A 19,407-nucleotide genomic window follows, 5' to 3' on the forward strand; every position below is an offset into this window, starting at 1 on the left:
ACTAATGATTGTGCATCATTTCATGTGCCTATTTGCCATGTTGTATTTTCTTTTGAGAAATCTCTGTATAAGTCTCTTGTCTATATTTCATTTGGTTGTGTCTTATATAAACATATTTTTTTTCTAGGGGGTGTGGCATTCCTTTTTATTTTATTGATTCATCTTGAAGATAAGTCAAATTTTGATATCTAATTTAGAAGATCAATATGTTGATCTTGTATCCTGTGATCTTGCTAATTTCACTTGTTAATTCTAATAAAAATTTTAAATGTATTCCTTGGTATTTTCAGCAAGATAACCATGTCATCAGAGAATACAGACAGTATTATGTTTTTAAAATCTTTGTTTTATTTTTTTCTTGTCTCATTGTATTGGCTAGATCTTCAGTGCAATCTTAAATAGAAACCATGAGAGTAGGTATTCTTCCTTTTTCATTCTCTTAGGGTTCAATATTTGACTATTAAATATGACTAGCTCTAAGTTTTTTTAATGTATGCCTTTTATTAAGATGGTTCTTTTTTATTTCTGATTTGTTGAGTTTTTATTGTAAATAGGTGTTTAAATTTGTCCCATGCTTTTTTCTGAAAGTGATGAGATGTTCATTTAATTATTCTCCTTTGTTCTGTTAGTATGATGAATTACACTGATTGATTTCTGAATGTTTGAATAACTTTGCATTCATAGGATTAAACTGACTTAGTCATGAGGTATTATCTTTGATATATCTTGCTGAATTCTATTTCTTAATATTTTCTTGAAAAAATTTGCACATATGCTTATGATGGCTACTGGCCTGTAATATTATTTTCTTGTAATATCTTTGTCTGATTTTGTTATCAGGGTTATGCTGCCTTCATCAAATGAATTGAAAGCATTTCTCTCTTCCCTCATTTCTGAAAGACTTTGTGTAGAATTGGTATTATTTCCTTCTTAATGTCTGAAAAAAATTATTAGTAAAACCATCTAGCACTGGAATTCAATTTATTGGAAAGTTTTTCTTTTTTATTATGAATTCAATACCCTTAATAAATATATGACTATTTGATATTCTATTTATTTTGTTTGCTCTAGTAAATAGTAGTTTTCAAAGAATTTGTCCATTTCATTTGTTATCCAGTTTATTGGCATAAAGTTTATTTTATTTATTATCCTTTTAGTATAATTAGCATCTATAATGACTTTTCATGACCGATTATGAAAATTTGTTTTCTCCTTTTTTCTTGATTAGTATTTTAAAGTTTTTATCAATCTCAACATTTTCAAAGAATCAACTTTGCCTTTTTTATTTCCTCTGTATATTTTTACTTCATTGATTCTTGTTTTATATTTATTATGTTCTTCCTTCTAATTATTTTTGGTTTAATTTCCTTTTATTTTTCTAGCTTCCTAAGATGTAAATGTAAATCATTTATTTTAAATTTTATATTTCTAACAGAGCATTTTAACACTATAAATATTCTCTTATACAATGTTTTAGCTTTATCCCACAAATTTTGATGTACTGTTATTACTTCGTATAAAATATTTTCTACTTCTGTGATAATTTCCTTTTTGATCCATGGCTTATTTGGGGGGTCTGTTATGTAATTTCAAGATATTTTGGAATTTTCTATATGTACCTTGTTGTTAGACACTTCACTGTCCATAAGTGTCTGTTATCCTAACATAGAATAATTCCACATACTTGAACCTTTCTTTGTGCTTATGTTGTCAAATCTTTTATTTTTACATGCATTATTCATTATAACTTAAAATATTACTTTTGCTTTACACAATCTTTTAAGGAAGTTTCAAGAGTAAAAGAAGCACAATCTTTTTTATTTATCCACCACTTATTTAGCTTTTCTTTTGTTTTTCATTAGTTCACATAGGTCCAAATTTCTTTCTGGCATTTATTTCCTTAAGCTAGAAGAATATATATACATATATATTTTTTATAGTGCAGATGTGTTGGAAACAAATGAAGTCTATTTTAACTCTGTGTAGTATTCTGGGTTGACACATTCATTCATAGCTATAAATAGTAGTCCATGTACCACATTTTTATCTTTGTTGTCTGGTAACACCCATTTTTCAATTATTGAAATAGAAAATAAATTTTCTGGAAAAATAAAAGATTCACACAGTAAACCAGTTGAAATGGTTTAGTAAGCAAAATATAAATGAGGAAGCTTATTCTTGGAGAAAGTAAGTCACAAACCATAGTGTTAGTTAGCCATAATAAAAACTCCAAGATTGTATAAAATGGAATATGCAAAAAGTAGCATAAGATGTGTGGTTTTTCTTGGAAGTGCTAGAGCAAATGAGGAAGCTTTTGGTTTTATGGTGGGGAGCATTGTGCTCTCTCTAGTGTTTTTTCACCAAAAACATTTGATAGCTAGCAGAATAGTAAGGCCTTTCTTATTTGAGATAAAGAGAGTAGTCAAAAATCCATAAAATATACAGCATCATTTTAAGGGCTACTATAGGAAAATTAGTTTTGTTAGTCTATAGTGATAAAGGCTCTTGGTGTATTGCTGATTAGAAGGAATTGAAATTGCATTTGTGTTTAGGCCATAACTAACAAATGCCACTCCAAATTTAATTGCACTGAACACTTTTATTCTGTGATTGGGTAATGATTTTATCCTTTTCTCCTTTGGAGCACCCATGATGATACATTCTCTCATGGTCCTAATAGCCTCTTTGGCTTGTAGCAACTGTTTTTTTTTTTTTTTCCTTTTTTTTTCATTCTCTTTTGGCTAGACAACTGAGTAGCAGAACTCTTTGAGGTTCTTCTAAATAATTAATGCAATCTAATCCACAATTTATACAATTTATTACTTTACTAAACAAACTAACTTTGTTAACTTTTTCTTTAAAAAGTGTATGAGACACTGCTAGGTGGGAGATTAAAAAATTAATCAGACCAGACCTTTACCTCACTACATTAATGTCTAGTAGGGGAATTACACAATTTTATAAGGCATTTTCCCTATAATAATGCCATAATTTCAGAGGCAAAACTATTGAACAATTATGGTGCACATGTCTGGGGTCAGCTGGCTAGGCAACCGGCTAGGCAAGTAGGTTGATCTTGGCCGGGTGATCCTCTGACCAGCAGCTGATTTAGGCTGGACTTAGGAAGTTTGCAGCAACTTGTCTCTGCTCCACATGTTTCTCATTATTTAGCCAACAGGCTAGCTTGGGCTTATTCTTCTGCTTACAGTGAAGACACAAAACAATAAGCCTCAATTAGTAAACTTAGTTGCTGCTTATGTGATATCTGATATCTGCTAATATTTCATTGGCCAAAGTAAGTCAAATTGTTGAGTCTCATAAAAGGGATGTGGCAGATCTCCCTACACACGAAGTTAAGGTACTGAAGTTACTTGGCAAAATGTAAGGATACATGGAGGATGGAAACCATCGACACAATTTACCAGTCTGCTCCCATGACCACAAGTATTCTCAACTCATCCAAATGCAAAAGAATCTCACCCTGTCTCAGATCCCCAAAAGAATTCAATCAAGGCAATTGGCTCAAAGTCTAGGATATCATAACCTCTATCAGGTCCGTATGTGGCTTCTCTGGATTCAGAAATCTTTGAACTAAAAAGATATGCTATCTACCACCACCCAACCAACATATAATAATAAAACAGGAAAAAGATAACCAAACTAAACCTCATATTGGGAAAAGAGCAGATTGTAAAGTACCTAACAATTATGAAATTTCACTGGTCAAATATTGCCTGGTCTTTCTGTTCTGAGATAGCGAATGTTCCGTAGTTAGGCTCCAGTCCTGCTTCCCGACCCGGGCTTCTCAGTCTGTCGTTGCCTGATTTCTTGCCTTTGCTCTCTGGATCATCTTCCTTTTCCATTACCCCCTTTGGCTATTTCTGAAGAGGGCCTTAGAGAATATACCCTTTGAGCAATTTTTTTCAACTATCTTTCTGCCTGTAGGAATTGAGAGCCTAGAGGCCTTTTCTATGTTATAAAACAGCCAGTTACTACTATTTTGGGTATGTCAGGCTGTTTTGGGTCTTAAGACTCCTAGAAGCTATTTTGGCCAGTTGAAAAGATTAAACACCACCTTAAACATTTCAGAGATCTTAAGAAAAGTTCTTAAAGTCACAAGACTTCATAAGAAAATTATAAAATATTATTGAGGAACACAAAACAAAACCCGAATATATAGAGATATACCATATTCATGGATGAAGCTATTTCATATTTAATAGATATAATGCTACATAAATTATTCTATAAATAGAGTGCAATTCCAAGCAAAATCCCCAGTGAAGTTTGGCACCAAAGTTATGAAAGGAATTTTAAGATTCATATGAAAAGGTAATTGTTTAATAATACATAAAATCATTTTGAAAACAATAATGAAGAATAACTTGCCTTATCAGATATTAAGACATTATTTTAAAACTACAGTAATAAATGCAACATGTTATTGGTATAAGAATAAGTTATTGAAACTCATATATATATATATATATATATATATATATATATATATATATATGAGATTTTGTTGTATATAAGAAATACATAGGAGTGGAAAGCTTGAGTCATTTTTGTAATCAACCTACCATAATAATCATTCAAAGCAGTTACCTTTCTTCCATGTATTAGGCATCTCATTTTTCTTCAAACATTCTAGTAGATAGATTTGATTAAAATTGCCTCTGAAGCTCACATCTCCCACCACCAGAAAACATGAAGAATATCATTTTCTCCAGGTCCATGTCTTTGTGCTATATAATAATATAGAAGGTCCCAAGAGTTTTTGTCAGAGCTAAGCTTTAATGAGTTCAGAAGTATTGTTACAAAACCTTACACAAAGTATTTAAAAGCTTAGTTATTTAAATAATTTCATGCTATAGTTTTAGAAATTTTTAACAATACATATTTTGTTAATTTAAGCTTTCATTTTACTCCTGTGGGTTGAAGATGGCAAATATTGACTGAAACAAGAAAACAATTAAAAGTGAATTTTAAAAAATTCTCAAAACTCGACAAATATAGAATAAATTTAAATAATTAAACTTTTAAATGATTTTAAAATAAGATTGTAGAATTTTTCATTATTAAGCTATTAAAGCCTAAAACTGTACTGAGATTGTGATGACTTGTGTTTCAGTGAACAGGACCCAACCCACTGGCACACTTACCTCTCTAGGGCAGAGCCAGGAGCCATGAAGTACATAAGAAAGTGTTATGACCAATCAAAACAGATGACTCAAAATATGCTAACTATTCACAGCACAGTTCCTTGAGCTCTTCTGTGGAGCGTATTTACCTTTACTTTACAACATCTTTAGCAAGTCAGATCATATGGTGTCCAAGACCACATAGGTTAAAAGGAGTAAGGTGGAAGGCAGAAGAAGGCCTGCAATAGTCAGACGTGCTCCGAACAGTAAGAGATGGTAATTGACAGGCTGAAAGTGAGGGAGGAGACAGCGAAACTAAGAAGTGTATATGCACACAGGCGCACGTATATTATACAGGTCTTAAGCTACTCAATTTAAAGCCACATAATTCTTTTTTTTAATTTAATTTTATGTATTTATTTATTTTTATTCAGTTACAATTGTCTGCATTTTCTACCCTTCCCTCCACCCCACCCTGGCCAGTCCCACCTCCCTCCTCCACCTCTACTCTCCCCCAGGCGGTGAGAGACAAATACCATATGATCTCACCTTTAACTGGAACATAATCAACAAAAGAAAAAAAGCAAACAAAATATAACCAGAGACATTGAAACTAAGAACATTGTAACAATAGCCACAGGGGAGTGAGGAGGGGATAGTGGGCAGAGGGGTCTATAGGAGCTCCTATAAAGGACACAAGGATAAAGCCACATAATTCTAATTCATGAAAAGTCCTGAAAACATCATTTTATTTACAATGTGGTGTGTTTATAACTAAAGTTTTAAATTTTATTTTAAAAGGGAAATAATCAAAGTCAACATATTTGAGAGCTTAAATAGCCATCCTAAATGTCACTAATGACTCATTTCCTTAAGCATTTTCACAGAGCCACTCACTCCTTACTTTGTCTCTTTCGTATACTTCACAACAATGAAACTTACTGCTACCCTGATTATGAATGGATTTCAGTGAATGCTTGTTGAACTGCACTCAATGTACATATCAAATGCCTCTCTCATCATCCTCCCTTTCCTAAACTGTACTTACTACTCTCACATGCACATGGAATATTAACAAAAATAAATCTCACTGTTGCTGGTTATTTGCTGTGACAAAGCTTTGAGATTGCCAAAGTTTTAAAAATAAACTTGTATTTATTACTAATAAATCAGTGAAAGTACATTTGATTATTGTACATACATTTGTATACATGTATGTGTATATGTAAATGTTAAAGTATTACTATTTACATGTATTAATATCTGTGAGAATACAAGCCTGCCAGATATTCCTAAGTATAGGACTTTCTCATGTGCTGCTCTCTCCAATTGGATTTCCTTAAATTACTTGGAAATAAGAAAAATAAATCTCATTAAATGTCCATGTCATGGAGGAATACACCCTCTTTTTCATGACCAGAAAACTGTATTTTTAATAAGCAGGTTAACAGTCTTTGATGAAAAATATAGAAAGCAATCAAATTAATGTAGAATGTATTAAAGGAAATAAAAAAAACCCCAGAAATGACAATTGAGGTCAAAGGGGAAGACTTTCCAGCTGGCAGGAATCTTGCTTTGACCGCATTGAGTTTCCTATAATGGCAAAAGTGTGGTTTTATTCCTTCCAGGTAAACAAAATTTCTTAAATCCCTATGAGTCACCTCTAGATTTCCTGAGAGAGTATAGTCAGGTTTACTCATTCAAACTGTTGCAGTTCCCTGGATTTGGCTCTTTCCTGAAGCATACATCCAAATATGCATCAAGAGAAGAAATACGTGACATCCAAATATGTAAAGGACATACTCATATATAATATGCAAACCAGAGTGCTGCATAGCCCCGTTTTATTAAAAAAAAAGTTACTGTGTCTGGGAAACAGTCTTTAGCTACTTCATGGTATAAATATATAGATATGTAATTTTGAATTTATATATATATATAAGGATATATATGTATGTATTTCCCCTTCATCAAATAAGCTGTGGACAAGGTGCATCAAAGTGCAATTTACAAAGAACCAATTACCAAGTACAATTTGCTAGTTAAACACTAGAGAATTTTATTTTATTAGTGAACCTCCAGATCTAGAGCAATTCTATTAGCTAATGAGTTTTTAAAATCTCATGAGATTCTATGAACTCAGACAGAAATGGATACTATAATAATCCAGCTTAAGGAACTGTTTTCAAGTATCGTTGCAGTAAATTTAGAATAAAGAACAATGTGTTATATGTATTTCTGATTTTGGTCAATATCTTCAAGGAAAAGAGATGTAATTACCATCTCCACTGTTCCCACCAATTTTTCGATTTATAGTTCTGTCTCCTTATGTCTCTCCATCTCTTTGTACACAACCACGTGTGTAAAGTACACACACACACACATGCACACACCCCTAGCAATTGGATAAAATTTAGAAATCTGAATCTCATTTTAGCTCTGGGGAACTTTCCATTTTCTTTTTTTCTGATACCCAAAGTCATATAATTATTCACATCTTGGAGTGTCCATTAAGTTGCAGTGAGTTCTTTATAAAAATTATTGCAAAGTGTGCTTAATGTGCTTTTGATAAGGTCTAATAAATTTGATTTCCCCATCTTTAAACATTACTAAAGTGTTTCCAGTTACTCACCATGGGCCAGTATATATAGTGTTTTGAAAGTGGATTTGGCAGAATTTAATTTGTAATTGGCTGCAATTCAAGTTACTTGATAATTTCTGTGGAACAAAGAGCAATTACATAATTTAACAAATCAGAGTTTAAACTCTAAACTCTCTTTCCCCTATAACTTACTCAAAATATTGCCTCAACTTCATTCCACAAAAAAGTTCAACGATGAAACTTTGAGGACCTAGATAGTTTCTCTGGGTTACGTAGGAGGCTGGTGATTGTGTTTATCTCTAGAGAAGGAAAATGCATGGGATGAGAGTTTGTTGTTTCTCAGATTACCGTTTCCTCTTTTGACCCTACAAGACAGTCATTCAGTGAGAAAGCAGCCAGATGGATTTGTTAGAGCACTTGGTCCTTGCTGTGATCCCCAAAACTAAAAAGTATAATATTTGAACAATGCGAGATAATTATAGACAGTCCTTTTTACTGTTTCGGTTGTTATTTAAGATATCACTAAGCACAGTTTAGAAATCAGTTGACTTTGATGTGATGGATGCACACATTTTCTCTGCTTCCTTCTCTCATGTGTCAAACTTTCCCATATTTTTCACACCCTCTCTCTGAACGTTTCACACATGTGATACTGGCATTTTCATCTTTCATTAGTAATATGCTTTCTAACATTTATGTGCTTTGATGCCATATGGTTATATTTGATGGTATTTATTAATTATAGTTAGTCAATGCTTCTAGAACTTTGTGAGCTACAGTGTTGCCTTGTGGTTATGTGTGATAGGGGTCTCCTTAGGACTATATTCATTACAGTCTTAACTTTGATAAAGTTCCTTTGTGAACTGATCAGCTCTACCATCTTCCATGGAATTATGATGTTTATTAATGAAATGACATGTGTGAAAGGTGCCATGCAAGTGAAAGTAATGATATCAAGAGGACCAGGTCTGGAAGAGGGCACGGAGAACTAAGTGGTGCTTGGTAACCATAGCTTCTCCTTTTCACTTGCTCAGTGGCTGGAGAGCTGTTGACTCTCCTTCGCTGTATTTAGCCAGGGATTGTACATGATGGGTCAGGCTGGGGACAAAGTGTTTGCTTCTTCCTAGACTCACTCTTTGTGACCTCCCATTGCATCTTATTCATGAAGATTTCCCATCTGGTTCCTCACAGAGGAGCATTTGGGTAATTGTGTTGCAGACTAAGTCAACTCAGGCAGGACTGGGAGGTGAACTTTGTCTTTTGCATTCTTGCGTTCCTTCCTTGCTGTGCTCCTTTCCAACATTCTGCTTCTTGGTCCTACAAACACCCCTGAAATGCTTTGTTTGTGTTTTTCTGACACAGAGAAGACTCTGTTACTTTGAAATTTCTCTTCTTTTCTTCTTTTTATCTAAGTTCATTTGCTGTTCGTGCTATCTTTAAGGCTGTGTACAGAAATAATGTTTTGATTCATATACAAATAGTGGGTTAAATAGAGCTAAATATGGATGGTTTTGTGTATTTTAAAGATACAATTTGGCAAAGCCTTTAACACACTAAAATTACACTGGGGATATCTGAAGAGGGTAGAAAACATGAAGTTTTCCCTTAACTTATGTGACTACAAATCTCTTTTTCTTTCTAGAAACTCTATTAACATTTTGCTGGATTTAGAACAACGTGAAAATCCTTAGCCTTGGCCTTCAAATTCTTTTTGATCCTGATGCAGGGAAACCCGTTTTTATACTTCATGCAACTGAACTGCATGAGCCCTTCCCTCGATAAGCTTCAAACACTTATACCTTTGCATGTCCCTTCTTTCTATTGTATTCCCTCGGAAGCGCCCTCCTCGTGCACGCCAGAGCAAATCCTGCAAACACTGTGGAGTTTATTTCCTGTGCAATATCTTCCCAGTAGCTTTCCCTAATCCCCCTAGCTGGAAGCAATCTCTCCTGCATTTTAAAGTAAATGATTATTATTATCTTTTAGGGCAGCAGTCGCCTTTTCACAAGTTACAGAACATGTTCATTCAGTTTGCAATATATAATATATCAGTGAAGTAAAACACCATGAGAAAAAGCAAAAATCCCCCATTAGATCTATTACTAGGACTAAACATTAGTAAATTATGCTGTGTCTTTCTATTATTTTACACCCATACACATATTTTTATAGTTTTTTTTAAATTAAGATCATCCCCTATATTCTATTTCATGACCAGTTTTTCTGATTTAACAATAAGTTGTGAGCATTTTCTTATATCAAAATATTCTTCCACAGCATAACTTTACTCCTTGCATACAGTTTTACTGTTAGAACAATAACTATTAATTATCTTGTGAATACTTACTATATGGTAGATTCTGTACTACATATTATGTCTAAATTGTATAATTCAATTCCCCCAATTGGTTTTTTATAATGTAGGTGTTATTCCCATTTTACAGATGAGGAAGTAGTTGTTAGAGAAGTTAAGTATCTTGCCCAAGATTGAACAACTAGTCAAGAGTGGAGTGTGATTCTGCTCCTACTACTTGTGGCTCCAAAGCCTTGCTCTTAACTTTTCATTGACTATATTTGTTTTTGATGGAAATTAATTTAAAAAATTTCCCAATCTTGAACACTTAGATTATACCCAACTTTTTCACTGATGTTATTTAAAAGGAAACAAAGCTGCGATTAATATTCTGATAGGAAAATTGTTATGCACATCCATGATTATTTCATTTGAATAAATTCCTAGAAGTAAAGTTGTGTAGTTCTGAATATTTCATGACTATTGATACCTAATTAAAACTTGCCTTCTAAATGGATTTTGGCAGTCCCTGTAACAAGGAACATAGGGCTGGGGAAGCAGTAGGAGCTGATGCAATACACGAGAGCTTGCCTCAACTCTGGTGGCAGGGATTGCAGGGGAAAGGAAATTGGTGGGCCAAAGTTTCTGAGCCTTGAAACCCTGCTCTGATCTCCTAGTTCTTGACTCTGTTTTTACAAAGATCCTTCCCATACACCTTGTCTTGCTGTTCAAGCAATTTGAAGATGGAAGCCTAATTCAGGGTAGTGGTTTTTAAAAGGAAGTAGTTAAACTTGAACAATGGTAATGTTTCCTAATAAATACATCTTGTACTAGCAATGAAGTGTTTACACAGAGGGCCTTCATTGAATGCTTCCACTACTAAATTTCTGTGCACTGTAAGCAGAGGCAGGTAGTAATTTTCATAAGAATTCCTCTACAGCACTGTCAGGTCACTGAAGTGAAAATTATCAGGATTAAACCAAACAAATGCTTGATTGAGCTTCAGGGTCTGCCTTCTTTTACATTTCTAGTTAGAGGTCATTGTGAAAGCCAAGGGTAGCCTCTGCCCTGACATTCTTCAAACAGCAGCTGCATGAAAACCAGAGTTATAAGAAGTGGATGAGACTATGGACTCATCTTTAAACCTCTTTTCTAGTAGTACACAATCTGGGAGATCCTCTTTGAGATTTAAGAAATCACGTACTGTTTTAGCTCTAGCTGATGTGGCTTACTAGGCTGGAATATCCTCTTATACACTGAAAAGGCGTGGATTCCATTCCTGGTTAGGACACATGCCTGGGTTGTGGGTTTAGTCTCTGGTCGGGGAACCTGTAAGAGGCAACCCATCAATGTTTCTCTCTCACATCGGTGTTTCTCTCTCTCTCTCTCTCTCCCCTACATATACACCTCTTTCTAAGTATCAATAAAAAATGTTCTTGGGTGAGGATTAAAAACAAGGGAAAAAGAAAATCACTTACCATTTTAGTTAAATGTATTTTGGATCGGTATATTTCAAATAACTCCTTTAAAGGTTTATTTAATAAATATATACCAAATATACAGATAGATTTAAACTTTATCCTATTTAACAAATAATACATACATTTAATTTATATACATTAATAATGTATGGAAAAAGATACCTTTTTCACAAATTAGGATTTGGGGTTGGTGAGCATATCTGCCAGGAAGGAATATACAGTAAACACTCCCAAGTCTCAATTTACTTATTGCTTAGGCAAAAACAGGCCAGCAGAAGGCTCTGTTAATTCTAAATTCTTAGAATTCATCACTTTTCCAATGTTAGACAGATAATACAACATATATCACCCACCAGCTCCAGGGAAATCTGGTGAAGCACTTGATTATCGAACAGATTGTTATTTCTGCATTGAAATATAGAACCTCAAAAACAGATAATCAGAAGTGAGTAAAAGAGCTTATGGAATTAAAATTACAATAAAAAGTTCGGTCTTTGAAGAAAGAACAAGAGTTACTTGTGGATCAACCTCATTAAAAATAAATTGAACTAAGAAGGACACTGTCCCCATAGCTGAACTAAAGACACAAAGAAAACCAGCATGTGTTTAAAAGGCAGTGATTTCCAGCAGATTTTGTGTCATTGAAGCCGGGAGACTGGAAAGCTCAGGGGATGTGCTCTGTAGTTTTCAGCACCTATTGCCCTCAGCACCGAGAAAGTGAGTTTGCTTTTTACAAGAGAGGCACATTGGCGTTTACCAACCACCAGGTTCAACTGAGAAAATTTCTGGCCTGGATCAGTGAGCCTACCTCACCCATGCCATGTTGTTGGCTAAAATGGTTGTTCCTTCTGTCCCAGTGGCCTCTTGGTGGCCTGATGGGTGGATGGTGTGTACTCACCAACATCTGCCCTGGCATCTGCTCACCTAAGGCAGAACCTGAAGTGAAAATGCCTCACCTGGGCATTGTTCTCTAAGTGCCCCTAGATGTCAGAGAAACTGCCACAGCTGTAATTGGGAGCTGATGTCAGTCTGAGGTTATGCACTAGGTCTGTGTAGGTATCCTTAGTCAGAGACCTAATGTCCTGTAAAGGGTGAGATGGATAATTCTCTTACCTATTTCTATGAGCGGCAAATATTCAAAGTTTGGAATCAGTTTTTCTAAATGCATATACACGCAGAGACAACTCATAAATAAAATGAGGAAGTTATGCCAATGGGGGTTAAGTTGCAGGACTTTACAAACACACGTTTTGAAGCTATAGATAAAATCAATGCCTCTTTTTCTAATATAGTGAGAATTGCCAGGCAAAAATGGGAGTGAGAGGTAAACTGTCACATGGGTGCTAGGAAAATTACTTTTTTTATTTTGAAAAATGAGCTATGTTAATGCCAAGAATTTAAGTTCATTTTAGGAAGCAATTAAATGTGGTTTTCTCGAGAAGAGGGGGAAAAACATGCTAAATAATAATAATTGTTATTATTAATGTTCAGACTCTAAGGACTTATTCAATGTCAGACCCATAGCTTATACAGAAATTAAACTTAGTCTCACTGAAATGAAACCGATATAATTATCATGTGTGTTATCTGTGTTGCAAAATCCTAGTTTTTCCTAGAATTACTACTCTCCAGAGAAACGAGTGATATTGGGGTGGCGAGGTAAACATATTATTGGCGTGCTCTAATGTGCACTTTCACTTGATCCCCTGTAGGTATTTCACATATAAAATGCTACATGTAAGGCATGTTCTAAAACAATAGTTACTGATTGAAGTAGCCACATGAAGTCTACTTACAGACTGTTCTCAATGTGTGGCTAGATATTTGTGATGTAATAAACCGGAAACAAATGATTTTGACATGGGGAATAGTAAAACATATACCTAAAAGCATAAGAGAAGAAGGACAAAATTATGTGGTACAAGCGACAGAAATCAAATCTTAGAAGGTACAATTCATACAATTTCAAATTCTTAGCTTCCTTTTTAAGCTTTCATTGGATCTATAAGTTATAGAAATGAATAAACATAAGGAACTTGATTTTTGATATTTTTTATTGCAGACAATTTTTCAAGGGTGATTTTAATCCATGCAAGTAGTGTCCATTTTCCAAGACAGCTATTTGATTTCTGAGAAAACTCATTAGCCATGTTGTCATCTGCTAGGTCCTATTTATTTAGAAATGTTAAGTCTGATTTCCTACCAAGTCAATGAAACTTCTTACATAAATTCCAAAATTGTCAAGGTTGGTTGGAAGCCTAAGAGCCCACCCACTTGAAGTGAGAGCTAAATTTGGCAACAACATTTACTGAAGAAGGCTGGCTGAATATCTTTGGTGTTGTTTTCATGTTGCAGTTTGATGGAAAGGACAGCTGAGAAGCCCTTGAAAGCCACTCCTGAAACCAGGTTCATCGATTGGGATGGGCTTGTTTTGGCACTTCAGACCTTGGCCAGTCGGTGGAGATCAGGTAAGCAAATATGTTCTATCACTGTCTGATCTCAAGAACTGCTTCGCTTCACAAGATGGTACCTGATCTGACTGCTTTAATTTATGCCGCTCCATGTTGAGGTCTAGCCACCAGAGCAATCCTTTTTATGAAGCCTCCCAGGTTGCACGGATCTTGCAACACTCTAGTATTGCAATAGCAAATGGTTCCTCTGCAGTGCATTTGATAGCTTTTCAGTTTGCATGTGTGTGTATGTGCAAATCTTTGGTGTGAATGAATCTACCTTTATGACCAGTTTTGTGCCATAGTCTTGGAAAAATTATTCTCCATTCCTACCCACTGATTTTGCTTTAGAGACAATAGAAATATAATTCCCATGCCCAGCAACCACAGACTTATCATTTAACTCAGGGACACAGAGGGATGGAAGTTTTATGTGCACTAGTATTAAAAGAGAAGAACTATACTGTTTCTCCTGAAAACATTTTCATGTACTCAGGAATAATTTGTCCAGCACCTGCTGTGACCTGGGCCCTGGGCTAGATTTATGGATTCATCAGTGAAGGAGACAGTAGAGAGTCTGAAGGGAAGTTTGGACGTGGGGACTGAGGATGACTGCATGCCGATAACCGAGAAGAAAGTAAGTAAATCAAGAAAATCATTTCAGAAAGTAATAAATGACTAAAAACATGTAAAAATGTAATGTGTAGAAGTGTACTTCTGTTAGGATGATCTTTTTACTGCAATAAGTAGAAAGAAGTGGAGAAAATTTTAAATCACTTGTCAAAAGATATTTTAGAATCATGGAAGCATGGAAGAGTATATAAATTAAACTCCTCTTAAGGGAAAGCACTTTTTTTTTGAGGTGAAGTTCACAAAACATAAAATTAAACACTTAAACTTGAACAATTCAGTGGCATTTCGTACACTTGCAATGCGGTGCAACCACCCCCTGTATCTAATTCCGAAATATTTTTAGCATTTCCAAAGAAAATCCCACGCCCGTTACGCAGTTGCTCCTCATTCCTTTATTCTCTCCAGCTCTTGGAAACAACCACTCTATGCTCTATCCTGTAGATTTACTTATTCTGGGTACTTCATATAAATGGAATTATGTAATATTTGTCCTTTTGCATTTGCCTTCCTTCACTTAGCATACTGTTTCAAGGTTCACCTGCATTGCAGAATGTGTGAGTATTCCGATGTTCTTTAAGGCTGAGTGGTATTCCCTTGTGCACATATACTACCTTTGTTTATCCACTCATCAGTTAATGGGTGTTTGGCCTATTTCCATGTTTTGACTATTGTGAATAGCGTTGCTATGAACCTGCATGGACATGTATTTGTTTGAGCACATGTTTTCAGTTCCTTCGAGTAGACGTGCTCGATACCTAGGAGTAGAATTGCTGGTAATTCTTGCTTAATTTTTTGAGAAACCATCAAACGTTTTCCACAGTAGCTAAATTGTTTTATATTCCTACTAGCCATGGGTTCCAATTTCTCCACATCTTCAGCAACACCTGTTATTTTCATTTATGAAAAAATTATAGCCATCTTAGTGGTGTGAAATAGTATTGCATGTGGTTTTGATTTGCATTTCTCTAATAACTATAGATGTTGAGAATATTTTCATGTGCCTATTGGTCATTTGAATACATATTTCAGGGAAATGTGTATTCAAATCCTTTGCCCATTCTTTTCAGTAGAGTCACTTGAAGAACTCTTTTGATGGGCTGAAATATGCATACCTAGGGGAATTTGCAGGGTCTGGGTGCAGGTCTGAGGATTGAGCTTGTCGCAGGCATACAGGCTCTAATGGGAGAAAGAAAAACCAGCAGATATTTTCATGTGGGCTGACATTATGAACTAGAGTCTAAGGGATTCCTAAAAATTTGGCTGGTTTTCTCTGTGTCAAATTTGCTTAGTTCTGCAGCATGATAGGTTGCTGGATACAAGGCTAGACGGGATGAGTCAAATCTCTCAGTCTCCTTGTCCAGAGAAGTTCAACTAAGACTGATCTCATCATGCTCAAGATGCCTAAGGCCAGAAGTGAAGAGAGCTTATGTGATGGTCCAATCTGTCCTCACTCAGCAGCTCAGCTCCTCCTTGGATTGAGACAAGCAGCTCCTCACTCCATCTGCCCAACAGAGTTAAGAGCGAATCCTCTCAGGATAGGGGTATGGGGGGAATAATATCAGCTTTAGTCTCCATGATTCCTTTATTCACAATTTCTTGCACATAATAAAAAATCCAGGAATAAAAAAGAATGAAAAATATGACTTATTACAAAAAGGAATGGAAGATTATTTTAACTTTGGAATTAGCAGACAAGTATTTAAAAATAGCTGTTAAATGTACATTAAAGACAATAGGAAAAACCTGAACAAATCTTTGGAGAATTTTGAAAGAGAATTGCAATCTACAGAAAAATCTGTATGTTACAAACCAAAATTATAATTTATAAAATTAAGAATTTATTGGATGGATTTAAGAATAGATTAGGCAAAGCAGAAAACAGGTAGAACAAATTAAAAAAACTATTCATCAAAAGGTATCCAAACTGAAGTACACTGAGAAAATAAGAATTAAATGAGTAGAACAAAATAAAAGATGAGTACAGAGAGGAAGGCAGGGCCATTAGGGTAGTTCAATTTATTTATTTTAATTGTTACTAGTATAAAAATAACAGATTGCAACCTGGGTGACAGGTTCCCACAGAATACTTAAAAATGGCTATTCTACTCTATTCTATTCTATTCTATTCTATTCTATTCTATTCTATTCTATCCCATCCCATCCCATCCCATCCCACCCCATCCCATCCCATCCCATCTCATCCTATCCCATTACATTTTATTTATTAAAGTACAATGTCAGTTATTATTCACTGAATTTTATCTACATTCTGAAAAAAATGAATGTGTGATTTTGTAGGCCAAGGAAATGGGTGTAAATTTTATTTTAATTTAGTAGAAAGTCATAGGAAAAGATGAACTGAATTAATAAATGTGTAACATAAAACTTTCATAGTGATCTTAAGCCAAGTTAACACACATACTTGGGGAGTTTAATTCGCGTGCTTCCACAACTATTAGCCAGGTAATAGCAATGAGTGGGATTAGCTTTCAGGGAATAAGGGCATTCATAGTTTGCCTAAAGATTGTGGTCTAGAAAAACTAAAAGAAATCAGGACTCCATGTAATTTAAAATTAATTTTGTCTCCTTAGTTATCCTAGAATTTTATTATCTTAAAATTCAGAGTCATTGTTCAAAATGTGCTGTTAAATCAGACTTTGTGAACTATCTTATACTTTAAGCTGTTATTATATTTTGTATTGCACTTAAACTGGACCAATCAGCTGTGATTGAGTTGATGACCAGCATCAATCACCATCTGCAGATACGAACAAGCATCTGGGCGCCTAGCTAAGTATCCTTTTGTTCTCCCACTGCTCCATTGCTGTCCTGTCCCTCAAAGACCCATGCTTTATCAAAGAGAAAAATGAATTTTTAGTCAAGAGCACAGAACCTCCAAAGAAGCTGTCATCATTCATTTGCAGGAGTGATTACTGGAATACACAGTGTACTAACATAAGAAGGTGTTTTGTTTTGATTCTCTAAAATCAGTGATAAGCAAATTGGTTACAGTCCCTGGCATGATTCAGGTATGTGATGTAGAGGGGAAACCATTGATTTAGGAATAACCCCACAAAGGAATTTTTAAACAGCATGTCTTCCCTGGCTTATCAAATATTTCTGATCTTGGCTGAATCCTGGTTTAATTATAAAGTGAATGGACAGAAGAGGATTGAATGGATGAAGCTGGCATGCAGGATAATGATTTAGATCTAGACATGGGGGGTTTGAGTCAAAGTGGCCCAACTCTGACCCTTGTCCCGGGGTGCCTGCCCCTCACTGTGGGAGTAAGTCAAGGGGCCACAGGGTTTATACTGTCTCAGGGCACATTTTCCTTCTTGGTGAAATAGGTTTCACAGGAGAGCTGATTGCTAAATTATCAGGAATTTTGTGAGCCAGTTATTAATTTATAGTCTGAATTTGGCCATAGTGTAATATTTACACTACAAAAAAATGGCAAATGCTACAAATCGGGGCTTCCTACTCACGAATGGACTGTTAAATATTTACCAACAAACCAATAATTAATACCTTAATCCTAACTTAAACTGATTTTCTTTTGAAAGCATTAGATCAAAACATGGTGGAATGACAACAAATTAATGCCTCATTGTTTTAAAAAAATTTTATTTAGATCTTTTTCTCTGTGTACTGATCTTGCATTCTACATATAGCAATGCATCAGTTCACTGAGGCATAATTATCTACAAAGTTACTTTTTTTGAAACAACTTCTTACTTTTGAATAATTGCAAAAATAGTACACAGGGTTCCATGCATCTTTCATCTACCTTCTCTGAAATGGTGACATCTTATGTCACTGCGGTGTAATATCGGAATGAGGAAATTGACATTAATACAACACTGTTTACTGGATTCTAGGACTACTTTACACATGTTTACATGCACGCATCTACTGCTTTTGTGCGCGCCGCATGTGTGTCTGTGTGAGTCTGTGTGTAGTCCTAGCCAATTTGATCCATGGGTTACCTTTTAAATGCAATTTCCAGATAGCTCCAGGGCAGCAGAACATTGCTTAATTAGCCGAAGCCTTTAGGAACTTGCACTCTGCTGACCCTATAACTTTAAGTTTTTTGTTAAAGAAGAAAACCATATTTTTGTATCAATTACATGTATTTCCTGGGTGAACAGTCCCCAAAATACCAGATAACTGTGTCATCAGTTAAAGGCTGACTTCTTAAGGATGACCTGAAATATTCCTCTGTGGAATAAAGGCATTTATTCCTCCTAAAATATAGGCATCCCTGTAGGTGATTGAGTATAAAAAGGTTAAACAATTAACATGGTGTTAAAAAATAATATTGAATTGCTATTTTTATGATGTCAACAGTTAACAATCTGGTACTTCAGTTATTAGACACAAATATTGATGGAGAAAATCATTTTTAAACCTTTTTTTAGTTGTACTTTTTACTATTAATATAAATTACAAGACAATTTATCACAATCTGAATCCCACAGAAAACTACAGTATTGTTGATAGGTTTCTAACTAAGTAATTCAATGGCTCTATTTTTGTAGAGTCGTTCCTCCTTATCCATGGGGACACATTTCAAGACCCCACTGGATGCCTAAAACTGTGGATAGCACCAAACCCTGTATATGCTATGTTTTTCCTATACGTACATACCTATGATCAAGTTGAATTAATAAATTAAGCACAGTAAAAGAGTAACAACAATAACTAATAATAAAATATAAGACAATCATAACAACATACTGAAAAAAATGTTATGTGCATGTGTTCTCTCAAAAATCTCATTGTACTCTACTCATCTTTTCAC

General features: G+C 34.8%; 1 long non-coding RNA gene across 1 annotated transcript in view; it reads left to right on the forward strand.

Moving 5' to 3' along the window:
• The window catches only part of LOC123479710 (uncharacterized), a 141,260-nt gene that overhangs the window by 25,343 nt on the left and 96,510 nt on the right, over positions 1 to 19,407 (forward strand). The window contains exons 2-3 of the long non-coding RNA XR_006655420.2: positions 13,876 to 13,988; positions 14,467 to 14,607. This is a non-coding gene — a long non-coding RNA (uncharacterized lncRNA). The remainder of the gene's footprint in view (positions 1 to 13,875; positions 13,989 to 14,466; positions 14,608 to 19,407) is intronic.

This window comes from Desmodus rotundus, chromosome 1 (genome assembly GCF_022682495.2).
Source record: "Desmodus rotundus isolate HL8 chromosome 1, HLdesRot8A.1, whole genome shotgun sequence".
NCBI lineage: Eukaryota > Metazoa > Chordata > Mammalia > Chiroptera > Phyllostomidae > Desmodus > Desmodus rotundus.